Genomic DNA, 6,579 nt, shown 5'->3' with positions numbered 1-6,579 from the left:
AAAATGCATTTTGATTTGCTTACTCTAGTGTAGCATTGTAAGCATTAACAAGGTTCATATTATCCTTAAGATAGGTTCCTTGCATCCCTCTAGCATCTTTAAAAGAATAATCCTTAAACTTAATAAGATATCGTCTGATAATTTTACCGTTTCTTAATACCTTGTCTTCATGTGATAGGATGGACTCAAATTGAAGTACTTCTTCTTGATCTTTGATTTTTGGAGGTTTTGCAACTATTGCTTCTTTTGGTGGTGCTCCTTTGTAAGGCTTAAGTAAGCTCTCATGGAAAACATTGTGCATGAGCCAATGGTTGGGGAACTTTAATTGATAAGTCATGTCATTATTTGTCTTAAGAATTTAAAAAGGACCATAGTATCTTTTTGCTAGTTTAGCATAATACTCTTGGTGGCCCATAAGATTCTTGCCCATAGTATGCCTTCGATGAGCCTTGAGAAACTTAAGCAAGACCCAATCATTTTCCTTAAAGGCTTTATAAGGCCTTCTATGCTTATTAGCAGCAACCCTTTTTGCCTTTGCTTTGAGATGGATATAACCTCTTTAAACTTTGGAAAAAATTCTTGTGAGTCTCGGCTATATTCATCAGCAATGAAGATCTTCCATGTACTTTAAGTTGTAAGGGACTTTTGAATCTTCCCTCTTTGACCTCGAAAGGTGCTTTTCCCATAGAAGTATGTACAATGTCATTGTACGCACGCGACACTATAAGTGGTAGGTACTTCTCTCATTGAGAACATTGATCTACTTCCATGACATAGACTTTTAGTAGATTCAAGAATGGTTAGATTAATTATTTCACTTTGATCATCCGTTTGTGGACGATAGGCTGAAAGAGAAATTTAATCTACTCCCTAGATTCTCAAAGAGACCCTTCTAGAAATTACTGGTCATTCTAGGATCTTTGTCCGACACTATGGATGTTGGCAAGCCATGATACTTGAAAATTTGAGATTTGAAGAGGGTTGCTGTTTGATGTGCCTTAATAGTCTTTTTGATGGGCATAGAGTGTGTTTTCTTGCTAAGCTTGTCGATTGAAACAATCCAAGTTGCTTCCCTTGGTCAAATTTTGACCTTTGGCATACCATGCATTTTGAAACATACTCTTCATGGTATGTTTACTTTTCATGGTAAGCCAACATAAATACATTTTGACTCCTCGAAGAGTAGATTACGGAATCCTTCTTTGCCCCGCATAATGAGAAGCATGTGATTCATACTTGACTTTCTTATTGTATGGGTGAGTAACACATAGCCTATTGCCGTTTGGAAGATAACCATCCTCCAAGGTGAATGGTTCCTTTTTTTCTTCCCTAATGCAAAGACTGTAGTTACGTACTTAAAGTCTCGGACAGTGCACACTCACCTATAATAAAATATAGATCATTGTGAGTTGCTATAGACACCACATTTACCCTTGGCCGCCGTGAAAGTGCATCGACCACTTGATTGTGCTTGCCAGCAATGTGAGAAATATGAAATTTAAATTGCAAAAGAAAAATTTCCCACCTCATTTGCTTGTCGGAGAGCTTGGTCTGCATCATGAAGTTCTTGAGGCTTTGTGATCCACTTGTAGGATGAATGGAGCCCCCAAGAGATAGTGCTTCCATGTGCCTAGGACATGTAGAAGATCTAATTTTTTTTTCATAAATGCCCAAGATCCATTCATTTGTATTAAGCGTTTGACTCTCATACGCTATGGTATGCCCTTCTTGAAGCAAGACTGCTCCAAGGCAATCACCACAAGCATCACATTGTACCTCAAATGGCTTTGAGAGATCCGGAAGCATGAGAACTGGTTGAGAGGTAAGCTTCTCTTGAAGCTTTTCAAAAGCATTTTTCTCCTTAGCAGTCCATGAATACTTAACATTCTTCTTTGTTAAGTCATGTAATGGTCCTACTATTTGATAAAATTTCGCTATGAAGCATCTATAGTATGCAAACATACCAATAAATCTTCTTAGCTCATGTAGATTCCTTGGATTAGGCCATGCTTTTATTACTTCCAACTTTGATAGATCCATACAGATACCATCTTGAGAGATAATGTGACCTAAATATTAAATCTCTTGTAGAAAAAAAATCACTTTTCTTTTGATTAATGAAAGCTTATTCTCTCTCACAGCTTGAAAGATTACTTAGAGGTGTCATTTGTACTCCTCAAGAGAATTTGAGTGGCCTGAAGATTTTTGTCCACCGCGAGGCGTTTGTATTATAGATTCTCCCATCAAGAGAGACTTGGTACAATACAATCTTTGTGTTCCTTGTGACCTAGGTGATGCAATGAAGATGGAAAGCTTCATGCATCACAAGCATAACGTAAACTTTGCAAAATAAGAATTAACTATAGCAAGCCTTAGTCCCAAGGCCTCAAAAACCTTCGAAGGTGGAGAGAGCTAGTGGGGAATGAGGGTAGGGAAGAGGAAGAAGAATCATTCATAGGAGAAAGAAATAGTTCTTAACTTATCGTCGCTCTTCTTTCTTAGCATAGCCAATAACATAGTAATGAACATGAAGAAGATGGAAAGCTTAAGCATTGAAGCATGGGTCTTGGTTGGATTTGCATTCCATAGCCAAGAGTGTTGGTGTAGGCTCTCAACTTCTCAACAATCTTGGAGAAGGAGATGGAGCTCTTGCACTTTGCACTTCACACAATGAGTGTGTGTGTGTGTGGGGGGGGGGGGGGGGGGAGTATACCCCCTCTCATTCCCCCCCCCCCCCCCCCCCTCTCTCTCTCTCTCTCTCTCTCTCTCTTTTGTATTATTTGATTATATCATTTAGACATCTGTCCTCTTTTTCCTCTTTAAGAGAAAGAACTTAATCATTTATTTTTATGCATCTAAATTCTCATTGGACCCCATTTTCAATAGGATTCAAGCACATCATGAGGGCCACATATGGGGAGGATATTGACATGTGTCTTTTATGCTTCTTAAGATATCAGTTTGAATTGAACATTTCAAGCACCTAGTCATTTAAGCATGGAAACCATTTATGCCTCTTGAGAGATCATGTTTGAATAGAACACTTCAAGAACCTTAGTCATTTACGCATGAGAAGCACCTCAAGCTTGGGCAAGGTCCCCACAAACACTTTAAGCACTTTAGTTAGCAAGCACGACAAGCACCTCATGCTTGGGTAGGATTCCCACCTCAAGGTCAGCCCTAGCTTGCGCAAGGTCAAAGGAATTTTTAACACTAACCTTTGGAGGTCTTTAAGGAAGCTAACCCTTAGGTTTTTTAAGCTCCATTAGATGCACGGTCCTCTTTGATAGACTACCTTCTTTTGGACCCCTATTGAGATGTAACTATCTATCCTCTTGGTCCCTTGCTGAGGTAAATCTAGAAGCACTTATTACACATTGCTCTTTGGTAGACCGTCTCCTTTTGGACCCCTATTTAGATGCAACCATTTCTCCTTTTGATCCCGTGTTGAGATAGGTTTAGAAGCACATATCTATATCATAACTCTTGTTCCCCTTTTATCTTCCCATATTAAATGATCAGTTTAATATGAGATAATTATTTGGTAAGGTTAGATATTATATTTTATGACACAATCGCATGTGAGTGAGTTTGAGGCCTGAATTGACATGAAGAAATTATTGCCTAGTACAGAGTGGTCACCGAAAGAAATTAGAGCCAAGCCATCTATGACGCGATTGGACAAAGCTTCCACAAGCTTCAACTTAGCACTAACATCCATAGTAGATCTAGAGGACGTTATCCATAAGACTATAAGAGGAGATGCATATGGTGAGCAAGTGCAACTGTAAGGTCCTCCAACTGGGATCGAATATTGCCAATATTAGTATCGACGAGTTATTCAAGGCCTAGCGTAAACAAAGAGTGCAACATGGCCTTGAGCCGATTAGAGATGCAAGATAGTCAAATGAGAAGGAAGAACTTTGCTTATATTGTATTAAATTATCAAATTTTTGTTTTAGAATTAGCTTAAAAAGATATTTGTATGTTAGGGATAGTGGGTGTGACTTCAGAAGTGCTATTTAGCGAGAGAAAAAGGGTTCTGTCTATAGTGACAGAGGCAGAAAGAAATCGTCATGTGTTTTTGAGAATCCTTTGGTCAATGTTCATGTGGCTATGACCCCTCTATACTCAGCAGCATTGTCATAGTCTCCATGCCTTTTGCTACTTCTTTCATGTTAGTTATGTATATTGTGAGCTCTATCATCAAGTAAGTTCTACAGCCTGCCATCAAGTTGACCATCAAATATACTTTCAAGGTGGGCTTCCCTCAGTACTATCTAACACGGGGTATGAGTGGTGGGATCTACGGTGTGGTTCCTCGTCGTTGGAAATCTCAAGTGTGGACTGCTTGTTTTTTAAAAATGTTTTTATGTAGACCTCCAACCATTGTTGTGAAGAAAGTTGATCGGGGGCATTTGTAAATCTACCATGCAACGCGTCCTCAATGTAGCATGCATGATCAGGAAGTTGTTCTCTAAACTTTACAAAATAGCTCTTATACATTGAATGTATAATAATTTGAAGATGGCGTCAAAATGCCATGCCCTGTGTTGTATCGAAGTCCACCTCCCCGCCATATTTTACATTGTAGGAGCGCCATGCATGTCTGACACCGGTGCATTAGTATCCTCGTCCTCTGCGTCAGGGATGGCGCACTCTGAAATACCGGACTCCGTTCCCCCGCAACTACCAAAACAAGCAAAGCCACAAAATCCGCCGCCACTTCGTCTCTCCCGGTGCTCACTGCCTTGAGATGAGCGTCAACGTGCGCCGCTAGAGGAAGTTCATCAACGTGTTCTGGCATAGCAGGAGTGGAATGGAGTGGCAGACCCTCTGATTCCATGGGAGTGGGACCCTATGATGGAAGGGGAGTAGGACAATCAGAAGGGGCCATAGAATGAGGTGCCGTCGGTGCGAGGCTCTGGAGGTAAGGAGTCCCTCCTTGACTCCCCCATGGTGTGGACCGAGGAGAAAGACTGTAGGATGCAAGATACTGTGGAGTGTAGCGGCCAAAAAATCCCTCCATCGCACATAGGTACTGGTCTCATAAAGAGAGAGCCCGCTGCAGGTCTGGATCTACGACCAGTGGAGGAACCTGAGTAGAGTAGGTGTAGGATGGCCATGCGTGCAAACAACAAAAATAAAGCTATGACACTCATGGTTTAGGGTCAACTAGCCAAAAAAAATCTTTATTTCTTTGCTTGTTCTCACCGCCTCAAGACTCGGGTCCACTGGAGGTGATGTCCACCCCGGGTGGGAGCCCACCTACGATGTGAACCAACCAAAAGAAGAGCCAGATGGCTGCTCCACACCAGGTGGTCTCTCGTCTCACATCTACATTACAAAGAGAAATATGAGATTTAACTTTCCCCCCTACTCACTCATTTATAAATACGCACAAGTATATTAGCACACAAGTACGTAGATACATATACATACTAGCAGACCTAAGGAGAGGCTAGTAGTGCCAAATGTTTAGTGGCACCTCTTTAGATATCAGCACAGTCTCGACCATGGTAAAACCAAAGGTACATTGCAGTAATCCATGCATGAGTGGGTCAATGACCACAATGCCACGATTAGAAAAGGACTATACCAAAGAGAAAGCGTCTAACCTTCGGGTGCTATGCTCCCATATTTAGTGCATACATACATGCATGAACAAATATATATGTACACACAAATATACATACAATTACGCAATGTAGCCATCGTTTTGAGTATAGATCAATAGTTATGGTTGAAAATGTAGCCATCATTTTGTGTTGTGTGCGGTGCGAGGGTGCTTGCTGCTTCTGTAGAGTGCTATGAAGAAGAGCTTCTTTATTGTGCTTCTTGCGTAGCATCCCTTCACAACAGCTCCTTGTTCGAGGGATTACTTTGCACATGGCATGTCTGCCTCCATTTTGAGATACGGTATCGTTAAAAGTTTTCCAACCTAATGCCTATTCAGTGTGGAGAAAGAGATAGATAGATAGATAGAGAGAGAGAGAGAGAGAGAGGGGGAGAGAGAGAGAGAGAGAGAGAGAGAGAGAGAGAGAGAAGCTAAGGAGAAGAGAGTAGAAAGTAATTTCTGAGGGTCTATCGACTTCACGTACAGAATGTCTTTTTCATAGCACTACAAAAGCATGAGCATACTCGCACTGCGCACACCACAAAATGTTTGCTCTGCCTATTTCTTTATCTTCCTCTCTCTATCTATCTCTTCCTCCCGAAAAATATCTCTATTTCTCTCTCTCCCTCTTTTCCTCTTTTTTCCCACAGATATCTCTATTTTTCTCTCTCCCTCTCCCTCCCTCTTTCTCTCTCCCTCTCCCTCCCTCTTTCCCTCTCTCTCTCTCTCTCCCTCCCTCACTCTCCCTCTCTCCGTCCCTCCCTCTCCCTCTTTCTCTCTCTCTCTCTCTCTCTCTCTCTCTCTCTCTCTCCCTCTCCCTCCCTCTATCTATCTATCTCTTCTCCCTCTTTCCCTCTCTCTCTCTCTCTCTCTCTCTCTCTCTATCCCTCTCTCTTTCTCTTCCTCTTTACCTCTCTTTCCCTCTCTCCCTCTATCTATCTCTCTCTATTTCTCCCTCTCCC

Source organism: Adiantum capillus-veneris, chromosome 22, assembly GCF_014529385.1.
Source record: "Adiantum capillus-veneris isolate H3 chromosome 22, ASM1452938v2, whole genome shotgun sequence".
Lineage (NCBI taxonomy): Eukaryota > Viridiplantae > Streptophyta > Polypodiopsida > Polypodiales > Pteridaceae > Adiantum > Adiantum capillus-veneris.
This window is presented reverse-complemented; position numbering follows the sequence as displayed.